This window comes from Schistocerca cancellata, chromosome 2 (assembly GCF_023864275.1).
Source record: "Schistocerca cancellata isolate TAMUIC-IGC-003103 chromosome 2, iqSchCanc2.1, whole genome shotgun sequence".
Taxonomy (NCBI): domain Eukaryota; kingdom Metazoa; phylum Arthropoda; class Insecta; order Orthoptera; family Acrididae; genus Schistocerca; species Schistocerca cancellata.
Window position 1 is genome coordinate 198,745,192 of NC_064627.1, and position 15,671 is coordinate 198,760,862.

The 15,671-nt window shown below is 36.8% G+C and overlaps 1 protein-coding gene across 1 annotated transcript in view; it reads left to right on the plus strand.

Annotated features, from left to right (window-relative positions):
* The window catches only part of LOC126161517 (diacylglycerol kinase eta), a 641,720-nt gene that overhangs the window by 444,073 nt on the left and 181,976 nt on the right, over positions 1-15,671 (plus strand). The window lies entirely within an intron of this gene.

Genomic DNA, 15,671 nt, shown 5'->3' on the forward strand with positions numbered 1-15,671 from the left:
ACACAAGGGAAATACTATACAAAATATCCCAGGAGGAAGAGTTAATATTCAGGGATTTGGCAGGAACGCTTGTTTGAAGCAAAAAGTACCCTATGGACAATGCCCTTTTCTGAATGGTTTCTGAAATAGATCACATTTAATGCAGATTAGTTTTTGGTCTATTGATGCACACACATGTTTATTGCCCACCCAGCCTCTTTAAAGTTTTATTCTACTGCAAGCCACCTCATTGCTTTCAACCTCTTTGCTCATAATGTCCTTCTGCCACTAAAATAGCCCATTATACATACAGTTGTCCATGGTGTTTGGTGGGTGAAGCAGTGCAAGGGATTGAAAGTATATCAGAAGGGAGCATTGGTTAACCGTGTTTGTACATCTGCTAACTAAAACGCCACACTTCTACACTAAAGAAGAATATGTATATATGATGTAAGTTTACAGCCTCTGCAATGGTAGTGCACTTGTTGGTGTCGAAGAATAGTGACACATAGAATTTCTGGTCATAGAGTGTTTACCAAAGTTTTCTCACATTGCATGAAACAGGTGTTCTTCCATGCTCCTCTATTTCTTCTGCAAGTGAAGTTCAGCATCCTGTGCAGGAACTGCAACACATTGTTGAAATGATGCAGAATAGGCTCACTGCCACCACATGGTGACTTTCTGCATTTATCAGTGTCCCACAAATGCATGTGTGAATGTGTTAAAAATACATATTTTTAAATTGATACTTTGTAAAACACATGGGGTAATGAAACTTCCTGGCAGATTAAAACTGTGTGCCCGACCGAGACTCGAACTCGGGACCTTTGCCTTTCGCGGGCAAGTGCTCTACCATCTGAGCTACCGAAGCATGACTCACGCCCGGTCCTCACAGCTTTACTTCTGCCAGTATCTCATCTCCTACCTTCCAAACTTTACAGAAGCTCTCCTGCGAACCTTGCAGAACTAGAACTCCTGAAAGAAAGGATACTGCGGAGACATGGCTTAGCCACAGCCTGGGGATTGTTTCCAGAATGAGATTTTCACTCTGCAGCGGAGGTGGTAGATCACTTGCCCACGAAGGGCAAAGGTCCCGAGTTCGAGTCTCAGTCGGGCACACAGTTTTAATCTGCCAGGAAGTTTCATATCAGCGCACACTCCGCTGCAGAGTGAAAATCTCATTCTGGAAACAATCCCCAGGCTGTGGCTAAGCCATGTCTCCGCAGTATCCTTTCTTTCAGGAGTGCTAGTTCTGCAAGGTTCGCAGGAGAGCTTCTGTAAAGTTTGGAAGGTAGGAGACGAGATACTGGCAGAAGTGAAGCTGTGAGTACCGGGCGTGAGTCGTGCTTCGGTAGCTCAGATGGTAGAGCATTTGCCCGCGAAAGGCAAAGGTCCCGAGTTCGAGTCTCGGTCGGGCACACAGTTTTAATCTGCCAGAAAGTTTCATATCAGCACACACTCCGCTGCAGAGTGCAAATCTCATTCTGGGCACATGTGGTAATGTTTACTAACAGTTGTAAATGCATAAACTTGACGAAGTGCTGAATAATCTATCACAGAAACCATTCAGAATAGGGCATATATCCATATGAAGTTTTTGCTTCAAATGATCATTCCTGTCATAGTCCTGAATATTGACTATTCCTCATGGGGCACCCTGTATGTATAGATTTCAAAAACAGTGGTAATAAACACAAGGATGTGTGAATATAAAACTGAGTCACTGAGGGTAGGGAAAATGTTTTGTTTGAAGTATTGGATAAAAACAGTAGCTGAATTGCAGAAGGGAAGAAACTGTCACTATTTTCAAAGTAGCTGTTTTTATTGTTACATACAGTACATAAATAGATGTAAATTACTTTAGAATTATTTCCCATAGTTATCAATATGCATAGATTAACTCGAGTTAAAATTTACTATTAGTATAATTTACAGAAATAGCGTGCAGCGTCTACATCTGCATGTTATGTATACTTGACTGTTTTCTTATTCCTGGAGTTTTTCTTCATGATGAGATTTATGGAACACAATGTGTGAATGAATAAAAGAAATATGTTTGTGTTATTGATACTGTATTCTTTAAATTATATGAAGTTCCAGGTTCTAATGTTATGAGACATTATATTTTGAAAGTCCTTGACATTATTTCATGTTGCTTTGAAAAGAATGGCTAAAATCCCTTTACATAGATGAGATGCCTCATCAGTTTAAATAAATATGTCAGCTTTATCCCACATCTCTCCTATCTGTACAAAGTAGACTAGAGATGTATAAGGGAGTAATATCCTGTAAATATAAAATGTTAAAAGCATCCAAAAAAGTTGAATGTAACTCATGTGTGTGACTACCATAATGAGTTGAAATTACTGGAGAGACTGTGAAGGATTTCTAAATTCATTATAAAATGTCATAGTTAACCTATTCAGATACTTTTCTCCCTATATTTACTAATTTCCAAACAAGAAGACTTTTCATTCCTCTGCGAGAATCTGCATTTCATATGATGAGGTCGAGAGGATTGTCTTGAAGAAATTTTATTACATTTGCACAATCCTTGAATCTTGTGCAGAAAGGAGTGCAGTATTCTGCTGCATCCATTTTCAATAAGCTACCACAAGAACTCAAAAATCTTAGCAGTAGCCCAAACTCTTTTAAGTCTAAACTGAAGAGTTCCCTCATGGCTCACTCCTTCTATTCTGTCGAGGAGCTCCTGCAAGAGCTAAAAAATTAAGCAAATTCCAGTGTTACATTGTTGATTTTCTTTATTTAAACTTACGACTTGTCACCTGAATATGTTTTTTTTATATTTCATTTTATCTGTTTCTAATATCGTGTTATAATTTCATGTATTGACTCGTTCCATGACCATGGAGACTTCTTCTTAATTTCGTCCCACAGAACAATAAATAAATAAATAAAATAAAATCAGTTTCAGCAGTACACCTGAGAGCAACATATTCAGTTAATATGCCAGAGAGCATTGAACATCACAAGATTAGAGCATGTTTGGACACACTGATGATTCATTGCTGTAGTCTACATAGTTTTGTTTCCATTTGTGTTCTGTGCTGATGTCACACTGATATACAAGGAATGAAATTTAATTTTTTAAATAAATCTATTGCCAGATTGCAAATTTTTGGGTTTGCAACTGAGCTGTCATTTTCTCTTGACTTGTTACTTTGACACCTTCATTTGTTGTCTTCATCAGTTGTTGAGTGCAGATTTTGTTGCTTGCTGTTTAGACTCCAGCTGAGCTGTGAACAGTACACACTATGCCCTGCTGTATTATTTCCCTATACTTTTAAACAGTTAGTCTGCAGAAATTCAAATCCAACAGAGAAGCTATGCCAAATGTAAAAAAGTTTAAAAAATGAAAATGATGTGCATATCACATCTGCTGTCATATGTAATCCACTTTTTGAAGTCCTACATTATCTTCCAAACAACAGAATAGATATTGGATGGGTGGACAGACATTTGAAGTCGTATTTTTTTAGTATTTTCTTGTATCTTCCCAAAGATTGTGCCCGTGTATGGAAAATTGGAATTCTGGTAGCTTTTCATTGGTGTTGCTTCCTTATGCAAGTGGTGACAATGTACATAGTAGGGAATGCTCAATCTGATGTTTTACATACTTTTTCTTTTTTTAAATTTTTGTCACTTGTCTGAATTCTTCTGTGAGGCTTTGTTTGTCTGACAGTGTGCATCCCCTGTGGATTTGAATTTCTGTGACTGTTTTATTATATAAAAGTGCTTGGAAACAACTTTTATGGTGGGAAATAATATGTATTATTCTCAGTTTGGTTGTAATCCAAACAGTGAGCAACAAAGTCTGATCTGCATTTGACACATGATGGAGATAACTAGGGGAAATGTTGAAATATTGTATAAAGTGAAAATAACAGCTCAGCTGTAATCCCAAAAACATGGAAACCATCAATTTTGCAGAGAGAGCGTGCAAGATAAAATTTCATGTTGTCTGTTCGTCAGTGTTCAGTCACTTACTTAAACTAACAATCACTAATTCACAATGTTTCTCTTGTAAATCCATTTAGATGTACTTTAGAAACCCTCTAATTCCATACCTTCAGTATCCTGTCAGTGCAGGATACCAAAAATGGTAAATTGCAGTGTCATCTAAAAATAGCAGTGTACAGTGTATGTGACACAATGTAAACAACGGGCGACCAGCCTTTGTGTATTGTACATTCTCCGCTTCTGTTAAAGTGATAAAAATGTGTGATACTGTATAAAACAACAAAAGGAAAAAGCTTTATTGTGTACATCCTGTAACATAATTTTAAGACTCAGGATAGTGTAGTATTATACTGTAGTACAGTACTGTGTATGTTTTATACTACAGTACATACTACTCTTTATTTTATTTACTTGAACTATGACCTAATGTCCCTTTTTTTGTGTCCAATTTTTTCTTCAAAAACTTGTTACATGTACATTTTTGAAAGTTCTGCAGTATTGTACGATTTTATGCTTTCATTTTACAAATGTATCAGTAGTGGCAGCTGTTTCATTCCAGGTAGGGGGAGGTGTTGAATTCATTATGTCAGCCCTCCTTCTTCATTTGATTCAATATGTGGTGGTTGAAGTTCTTCTTGTGGCCCTATCACACTTTCTGCTAAATTTGTCTGATATTTCTTCAACTGCAGGTCCTTTATTGTCAGTGTTCATCCAGTCCAGAACTTCATATCATAGTAATTTTATATTTCATTTCAAGCAACATCCAACATTTAAACAACAGCATCATTTTTTATTGCAATAGTGGAGTCTGTGTCTTCTTTATAGGCTTTTGGCCAAAGTCTTTGCTAAGGCTTCTGGAGAGTAATGGGCTTTACTTTATTCCAACCCAAAGTGGTTCCAAAAAAAGCATCTTTAATGATATTTTTTTTCTTTTGAAAAAATCAATCACTGAATAGTTTGAATTGATAAGCTCCCAAAGAAAAGAAGCTCTGTAAAAATATTTGAAATTTTGAATTATTTCCTAATCCATTGATTGAATCAGGGAAGATTTGTCAGAAGGTAAGTGGTGAAAATATTATCTGAGATCAATTCAGACATTGGAGGGCAGGCTGTACAGTTATCTAGCAACAGTACAACACTTCTCTACTCAGGCAAACCAAGTTATTATTATTATTATTATTATTATTATTATTATTATTATTATTATTATTATGAATTGTCGCTCACAGAAAGTAAGGAATTATGGAAGAGACAGTCCTTAAATAATTCTGAAGTAATCCGCATATTGGAACCATGAATTACAGAAAAATTTAAAAGCTCTTGGCTATTTATACTTGCCAATAACATAATGTGTATGTATCTGGTAGCCTGAAACATTTGAACAAAATAAAATTGTCAATTGATCTTTATTCTTCTTTTTAATGTTTGGTGCACTTTTCACCTTTCCCTGCCAAAGCTGAACTAGGCAAACAGCGCCAAAGCAGGCCTATTTCACTGGAATTGTAGATCTGACTAGCAGTTAAGTTATGGTGTTTAATTAAATTGCAAAAAGTTTCTTTGTTTTCTTCATTTGCATTTTAATATGCCACATGTAGTTCAGGCTTTTTCAAAGTTTTTCATGATTCATTGTCTTTTATTGCAACTATCTATCAGGCAAACTTTTGAAGTTGATCTTTATTTATTTTTTAATATCATAGACTGTTGAAGAACCAACTATATATTCTTCCACAATCTTATTTCTGCCCTCACCTTTCTCAATACAGTTAATGATATACAGCCATTGTTGTATCATACATTTAACATGTTCACTTCCACTTTGTTTTGAGAGGTGCTTGGTTGAGAAAATGTTCCCAGAACAATATACAGCAATACTGTAATTGTGATATAGAACAGCACTGATTGTGATTACATTTCAAAACACCACTTTTTAATCACTGTAGACAAATGGTGCATGACAGAAGCTGTCTGATAGGTGACAAAACAGTTGATGGCACTACGTGACTCGCAATTGGTGACCATACCGAGTGTGTGACTGAATTTTGACAACATTTACAAAATATTCAGTATGTGTGAAGCAATGCCCCCTCATGAACTATGGACCTTGCCGTTGGTGGGGAGATTTGGATGCCTAAGCGATACAGATAGCCATACAATAGGTGCAACAACAATGGCAGGGTATCTGTTGAGAGGCCAGACAAACATGTGGTTCCTGAAGAGGGGCAGCTGCCATTTTAGTAGTTGCGGGGACAACAGTCTGGATGATTGACTGATCTGGCCATGTAATATTAACCAAAATAGCCTTGCTGCACTGCTACTGCGAACAGCTGAAAGCAAGGAGAAACTACAGCTGTAATTTTTCCCGAGGGCATGCAGCTCTACTGTATGGTTAAATGATGGTAGGTTAGAAAATTTAAAAGGGAAATGGATAGGTTAAAGTTAGATATAGTGGGAGTTCGTGAAATTTGATGGGAGGAGAAATGGGACTTCTGGACAGGTGAATATAGAATTACAAATACAAAATCTAGTAGGAGTAATGCGATTTTAGGTTTAACAATCAATAAGAACATAGGAGTGCGGGTAAGCTATTAACAGCATAGTGAATGCGGTATTGTAGCCTAGATAGACACAAAGCTTACACCCACCACAGTAGTACAAGCTTATATGCCATCTAGCTCCACAGATGATGAAGAGATTGAAGAAATGTGTGATGAGATAAAAGAAATTATTCAGAAAGTTAAGGGAGAAGAAAATTTATTAATCGAGTGGGGCTGGGATTCGGTAGCAGAAAAAGGAAGAGAAGGAAAAACAATAGGTGAATATGGACCGGGGAAAAGGAATGAAAGAGGCAGCCACCAGGTAGAATTTTGCAAAGAGCGTAAGTTAATCATCACAAACACTTGGCTTAAGAATTGTGAGAGAAGGTTGTATACATGGAAGAGACATGGAGACACTAGAAGGTTTCAGAGTGATTGTATAATGGTAAGACAAATATTTCAGAACCAGATTTTAAATTGTTAGATATTTGCAGGGGCAAATGTGGACTCCAACCACAATTTATTGGTTATGAACTGTAGATCAAAACTGAAGAAATTGCTAAAAGGTAGGAAATTAAGTAGATGGATTGTGGATACACTGAAAGAAACATCGGTTGTTGAGAGTTTCAGAAGTAGCATTGGGGAATGATTGGCAAGAGCAGGGAAAAGGAATACAGTAGAAGAAGAATGGGTAGCTCTGAGAGATGAAATAGTGAAGGCAGAAGAGTCTAACATAACCATCCCAGCTCATCAAACCATTTAAATCATAACCAGATCCAGAAGCACAACATGTTTTACATTTTTGGAGGTGATAAATTTGCTGCAGAAAGTCTTCTGCCTCAGAACGTTCGATTTGTGAATTTATTTCTGCCTGAGAATTGTCAGTTTTCGAGTTTAAGTTTGAAAACATCTTTTCTGACACTGTCAACATTCTTACACTGTCAGAAACACTTTCCCTAATATCTAATTGTGTTATAGGTGTGCTCATATTTACTGACAAAACATCTTCATTAACACGTAAATCTGAATCATTCTCCATCATGAACTGGAAATTTTAGAATGCAAGTACTTATCTCTGTGTCTGTCGTCAGGTATTCATGTCCGTGTTTTCAAAATTCCTTCAATTCCTGCATGGTTTGTTAGGTAGTTTCATTCTTCTTGTGCTCCCAAAGTAGATGTATTTTCTTCTGGAGAACACAGTGGTACGTCATAAATCTTCTGATCCTCCACCATTTCTAATGTAACCATCCCAGGTCATCAAACCATTTAAAACGTAACCAGATCCAGAAGCACAGCATGTTTTACATTTTTGGGGGTGATAACTTTGCTGCAGAAAGTCTTGGGTCACAACACAATTAATCTGTTAGCAACAGTTGTTTATTTGTCACAAATTTACAGACACCACAACACACCAGCTATTCCTCCAACCACTCTCTTTCTAGCTTTTTTGACAATGTATATTTATACATATTTTAACAATTACATTCTTTGACATTATTATGTTATTTCATGTTTGATGTTACAATTGCAATAAGCTAACCCAGCAAAAACTGACAATACGGAGTCTTAGTAGAAATTAAAATGTGTACAATGATAATGCATATTTCTGAAATTAATGATCTTTTATACGTGCAATTTTGAAACATACCTACAGTTAACAATTAAGTTCTTATTATTCAATCCAGAACATTCGTGAATATCTTTTCAGAATTTAATTAATTATGTGATTTTATGAAACAATTTTGAGCAGGTAATATTTCTACAACAACAAAATTACAATTCAAATGTTCAAAATGACTTTTTATAACATTTGAAGGCTAAAATACGGAATAATTATGTACAACCTGAAATCTTTAAATCATGCTATAGAAGGTTAATGAATCATTCTTCTAACATTATTTATGATACAAATTGTCTTTTTGAATCAGGTTATGTCTCCAGTTTAAATGAATCTTCTCTAGTTTTCATAATTTGTGGACACTGCACTGAATTTCTCTATAGAATGTTCCAGAAACAATAACTATGAGCTTAATTACAGATTTTTAGTTGGTGATTTCCATAAGAATATGTTGTCCTGACTTGCAAAGATACATAAATGTTAAGCTTTTCGAAAATTAATGGTTTACACAGTTAATTTGCGGTATGGTAAATAATGAATTTTACTAATTGAATTATAATTACAGAACAGAATAAAAAAGGTTACTAACATTTATTCACTAATAACACTGATTCCAGAACTTGTTCTTTCTCTTCAAAACATCCCAAAATTCATATCAAAATGGTAATGACTTATCCTAACTGTACATTACTTTACCTGATTAAGAACATACATTAATTAGTCTGCGGCACAGTTTAACTTTTTTGTTACAACTATTTCACACTGTTGCATTAAGTGACCTCATTCACTAATTCTCCTTATACGCTACCTACATCTGTTTTAACATGTATCGCATACTACGAAACCTGCTGTATCAGGTACTTCACATGACCGAGTACAGCCTGTTTTGTTACAAGAGGCTCAAATAGATAAAAAGACAAGGCCTAGTAGAAATCCATGGGAAACACAAGAGATATTGAACTTAATCAATGAAAGGAGAAAATATAAAACTGTAGTAAATCAAGCAGGCGAAAGGGAATACAAACATCTAAAAAATGAGACTGACAGGAAGTGCATAGTGGCTAAACAGGAATGGCTAGAGGACAAATGTAAGGATTTAGAAGCACTTGTGGGCACTGTGACATCACCGTGAACGTCATCATTTATCCCAGCTTTTTTAAATACAAAATGCTTTCCTACTGTAAAATTATTAATTTTAAAAATGTTTCATTTCCAAAGATGGGCTTATGCACCACACATTTGTAACAAATCAAATCACATATGTATTTTGTCACTGGCCCATCTTTTAATTCGAACCGTTGAGTTAAAAATTCAGGAAATTGGAGCACAATCTATTGATATATGTTAACACAAGGAATTAACTGATGCACATTATAACCTACAAAAACTATGCAAGTTTGCCTTCATGAGAGCGATGCTATCATGCAGTGCATTAAATATGACAAACTTTGGCAGTTGCACTTAAAACATTTATTTTGCCCTTGATCGATTTTGGTTATTTTATATAACTGTTGTCAAAAGACAATACTGTTAAGACGTATACATTAATTGCATGTCATAATCACGGACTGTATGTTGTAACATCAAAGTATAACATTTCCAGTTGATGATGTTTTGAGAGAGGGATACATATACATTACTAAAGGAGTTATGCTGCCTGCATTACAGTTATGATGTGAATTGACGTTCTCTACAGCACTTTTATTTCCCCAAATTTGTACTCAGTTATTCCTTATTAGCTATATAAAAATACCATTTTCATATTTTTCGAAGTGAGTTGCTGCTTGTGCTTGTTTTTGACAACAGCATAAAGGATGAATGTTTGCATTCTGCAGGAATTTTTATTATTTTTGGATGAGTAGTGAGGAACCACTCTGCAGGTGTTATACAAAAGTTTCTAAAGACACTCTTTTCTCAGAATAAGTTACTGTGTTTATGCACAAGAACAAACTTTAATTCAAAGACACTTTTCCGATGGTTTGAGCACTACTGCATGGGAAAGTACACTGCTGGCCATTAAAATTGCTACACCATGAAACTGACATGCTACAGATGCAAAATTTAACCGACAGGAAGAAGATGCTGTGATATGCAAATGATTAGCTTTTCAGAGCATTCACACAAGGTTGGCGCCGGTGGTGACACCTACAACATGCTGACATGAGGAAAGTTTCCAACCGATTTCTCATACACAAACAGCAGTTGACTGACGTTGCCTGGTGAAATGTTGTTGTGATGCCTCGATGCCTCGTATAAGGAGGAGAAATGCATACCATCACGTTTCCGACTTTGATAAAGGTCGGATTGTAGCCTATCGCGATTGTGGTTTATCGTATTGTGACAATGCTGCTTGCGTTGGTCGGGATTCAATGACTGTTAGCAGAATATGGAATCGGTAGGTTCAGGAGGGTAATACGGAACACTGTGCTGGATCCCAATGGCCTCCTATCACTAGCAGAGGAGATGACAGGCATCTTATCCGCATGGCTGTAGGGGATCGTGCAGCCATGTCTCGATCCCTGCGTGAATAGATGGGGACATTTGCCAGACAACAACCATCTGCACAGACAGTTCTATGATGTTTGCAGCAGCATGGACTATCAGCTTGGAGACCATGGCTGCGGTTACCCTTGATGCTGCATCACAAACAGGAGCACCTGTGATGGTGTACTCAACGACAAACCTGGGTGCATGAATGGCAAAACGTCATTTTTTCGGATGAATCCAGGTTCTGTTTACAGCATCATGGTGGTCCCATCCATGTTTGGCGACATCACAGTGAACGCACATTGGAAACGTGTATTCATCACCACCATACTGGCATATCACCCCGCGTGATGGTATGGAGTGCCATTGGTTACATGTCTCGGTCTCCTCTTGTTCGCATTGATGGCACTTTAAACAGTGCACGTTACATTTCAGATGTGTTACGACTTGTGGCTTTACCCTTCATTCAATCCCTGTGAAACCCTACATTTCAGCAGGATAATGCACGACTGCATGTTGCAGGTCCTGCATGGATCTTTCTGCTTACAGAAAATGTTCAACTGCAGCACATTCTCCAGATATATCACCAATTGAAAATGTCTGGTCAGTGGTGGCCGAGCAACTGGCTCGCACAACTGTTGATGAACTTTGGTATCGTGGTGAAGCTGCATGGGCAGTTGTACCTGTACATGCCATCCAAACTCTGTTTGACTCAATGCCCTGGCGTATCAAGGCTGTTATTACGGCCAGAGGTGGTTGTTCAGGGTACTGATTTCTAAGAATCTATGCACAAAAATTGCCTGAAAATGTAGTCACATGTCAGCTCTAGTATAATATATTTGTCCAATGAATACCCGTTTATCATCTGGATTTGTTCTTGATATAGCAATTTTAATGGCCTGTGGTGTACTTGATGGAATGTACCTATTTGAAACACTTTTTCATACAGTAATGTCATCGATTACGATCGACAAAAGTATCTTACTTAACCATACTCTTGGAAATGGTACGAGCAAATACAACCAATTGCTACTTTCGGATTTTTTTTTTTTTTTTTTCCATAATTTTGACAACGAAACTCCTTCTAACCTTGCCTGCTAGTGAAATTTCACTTCTTTTTGTGTTACAATCGTGCAAATTACAACTTAGAAAAGCACAGCCTAGCATTGCGTAAGACTCTACAATCATCTTTGCATACAAATTATGCCCTGCATCGAAGTACTTGAAACAATGGAAACAAATCCACAACATGAGAAACTCAGTGTACCTCTCTACATACAAAAATTGCAACAAGCGTTCCACAGTGACGTCGTGCGAACAACAATTGAAACACATTTCTGTCTGCACGTGGGCAGCGGGTTAATGTTTTCCCTGGACAGCAGCAAATATTCCAAATGCCAGCACCAATAAAGATGTATGCACCACAGTGGTGTAAACAGCAGAAGTTCAAGCAGATCGTTAGTTTTGGGATCTAATTTTTTGAATATATCAGTTACCAAGTTTGTCATTGTTTTGTGAGTTTAGTTACATTACCTACTTCTTTGTTATTGTTTTTCAAAAGACAGGATGTTTAACTAAATTTTTTGTGCAATTTAAACTAAGACATTATTTTATTATCCTGTAATCTGTGAGGTAACAAAAGGATTATTAACATTTTGATATTCTCTATATAAACTGATGTAACATGTGATGTAGTACGTAAACAAATTCTACATCTACATGACTACTCTCCAATATATACTTATGTGTCTGGCAAAGGGTTCATCTAACCACTTTCGCAGTATTTCTCTACCATTCCCCTCTCAAATAGTGCTGGAGAAATGAATGCTTAAATATTTCCTTGTGATCTCTGATTTCTCTTATTTTATTACAGTGACCATTTCTCCATATGTAGTTGGATGTCAACAAAATATTTTCATATTCGAGGGAGAAAGTTAAAGACGAAAATTTTGTGTAAAGATCTCTCCGCAACAAAAAGCCTGAGTTTTAATTATTGACATCCCAACTCGCATCGCATATCTGTGACACTCAGTCATATGAAAGAAAAATGGAACATTATCCAGAGAAGATACTCAAAGCAAAGAACATTCTCTGAGAATAAAATATCTGAAACTTGTTCTCTGAGGACGGAGTTGTTCTTCAGTACCTCTCCTCCTTCTTGAGAAGATTCTCTGTATGTATGTCCTCTGCCATGTCCAGCACAGAACACACATGTAATTTTATGTTTCATTAAACTTGCTCAAACAGACAAACTTTGGGAGCATGCAGACAAATAGTTGCATGTGCACAGTACAGGGGCAGCGACAAAGACTCTAGTGTGTACATAATCATTTACTCGTTGCTTTGTGTTTGTTTTTGTCTTAGATGTTCGATGTTAATGTCTAGCTCATTGCTTTACAATAAAGTTGAACATTAAGAATACGAACGAATCTATCATTAATAGAATGGAGCTACGTAGTGGCTACAAAACTATTCAAAGTGCAAGTATGGAACTGGCATCAGTGTTTTCTAGAAGAGCTGCACTGCATTTTGATTTTAGTTTTATGTGCGGCAACAAATTATAAAGTCAATACATGGACAGTTTATGAAAATGCATTTTCTGACAATGTTACAGAATTTTTGACATGGGGGAAACTTTTTTTATATTGAAGTTAGGTGAAAACATTAAGTGTACGAAAGCTTAAAAATACATCACGTTTTCATCTACTCCAAATCAGAACTCTGTCAGAGTTTTCTAACAAGAGAAAATTTTGGTTAAATATGACACACAAATGGTCCATTCACACGTCAAGTACTTAAGGCTGAAGTTACAGTAGTACTGATACTGGTGGATTCTGCAGACAACCAACATTGGCAGAAGATAGCTGATCATTTCAGATCAGTAGACCACTATGTGTGGTCACAATGTAGCCGACCTAATCATCTGAAAGTACGTGTTTCATATGACAACCGGTGAAATTCAATCCAGTTGCCCCCCCCCTTCCCCCCCCCCCCCCCCCCCCCCAGTCATAATGGCCAACAAAACATGAAACATGAGCTGTTGGGAACTGATAAGTTTAGTCAAAGATGGAGTTTGTGGCATCCTGAGCATAAAAAATATCATAACCAAGATACAGTTTGCAGAATCTATGGACTGAAATCGTAGGTTTATTGGAAACCACAAAGGGGCAAACTCTTTATCAAAAATTTTACGTGTGGATTGGTTCAAATGGCTCTGAGCACTATGGGACTCAACTGCTGTGGTCATAAGTCCCCTAGAACTTAGAACTACTTAAACCTAACTAACCTAAGGACATCACACACATCCATGCCCGAGGCAGGATTCGAACCTACGACTGTAGCGGTCGTGCGGTTCCAGACTGTAGCGCCTTTAACTGCTCGGCCACTCTGGCCGGCACATGTGGATTACAAGCTAGAAAAATAATTTGTTCATGTGACAAGGATGGCTTACTTTTTACTTAAAATAATTATATTGGATATTTTTGGATTGTGATTGGTGATTTACAAATTATTATTACTGCTTACTGGTGGTGTTTTTATGGCGGTAGGGTGGTGATTCTGTTACATTAAGCAGTTTGCAAATGTGGTGTACATATGTGTTCCCAATTTTCAGTGGTTTAGGTGTCAAGAGCACTGTAGACTGAACTTTTTGTTTGCCTTTCATATACTGAATGACAGCTATTGAAGGTTAATTGATGTATACTTGCACAACGTAAAAGAAATTCAGCAAAACAGATTTCAAGTAGGGCCCTGCTTGTAGAGGTGTGATTCAGGGTCTATTAAAAAATCCAATTCTCACATTAAAAATGCAGTTCTGGTTCAAGTAAAACCAGAAGTGACACTTCGATATTTAACATCTGTCTATTACATCTTTCTAATACTTAGGCCTATACCATGTTTTGAAAAGTATACTTTCAAAATTTTTCTGTGATATGTTAGATGTTATTTATGACACTTGGAATACTAATTTAAGATCTAATATTTTCACTCTTGCACCTCAAATACCTGTGCTATGAAATTTTTAATTTTTCCTATGCCAAATTTTGAAGCCGTGCAAGTGCACTAAAAGACACTGCAATTTTGCTGATTTTCTTTATTAAAAGCAACACTCAATCTGAAGTAATACTGCCCCCAGGAGTAGTGTTACTTCCTTTCTCAAGTGTTTAGAGAGTAGTGATGTGTACTAGAATCTGAATATCTGAATGTCCTGCTTACTGCATTAATTTTCACCATTTTTAGAATAAAGTGAGCTGCTGTAAAACTACAAAATCTACCTTTCATTAAATGAATAATACTTGCTTTCTTACACAAATTTTATCCATGTATCATATAACAGAAACATGTAATTTCACCACATAAATTAACCATTGCTTGCTCATAACCTCATTGGCAAAAACTGTGCACACTGAAGTCACACATCCTCCCACTTTAGCATAATAAACAACACTCTGAACAACAAGGTTTGGAGAGATCATTAATGCAGTGTATCACTGATACTACATATTTTTGTAATACAAGCGTATAAATATGAAAAATATCAATTACGGCTTGTTAGTTTCTAAGGTGATGGCTGATTCTGTTGTTAATCACTGGTGAGCGAAGGAAAGGGGCATCACAAAGTTAAAGTATTTTTAACTGTTGTGGCATGGTGTTTTTTCCCTTCCTCTTGTATATTCATAAAACGTGTCTCATAATTCCAGTAACTGAGGACAGAGTGTACAGTACCATGCTCATTTCAAGACAGATATAGCTCATTTACATGCACCTTTTAATACCAACAGCCACACTGCAGCATTCATCTCCAAGCATGGATGCATCATAATACTACAAGCGCAAACAAAGTTGAGACTCGACATGGTGGTTGATGGGAGCGCCCATAAAGGCATTCGCCGTTTACAATCACTCCCATCAGCCGCCACACCAAGTGTCAACTTTGTTTGCATGAATATTATACATCATGTCCTTGGAGGTCAAAATGTAACAAACTTCATTCACAAAATGGATTCTAACCTAACCTAAACTCCTCGATCCCATCAAAAACTGACAAATGAGATCGGATGCATAGTGATCAA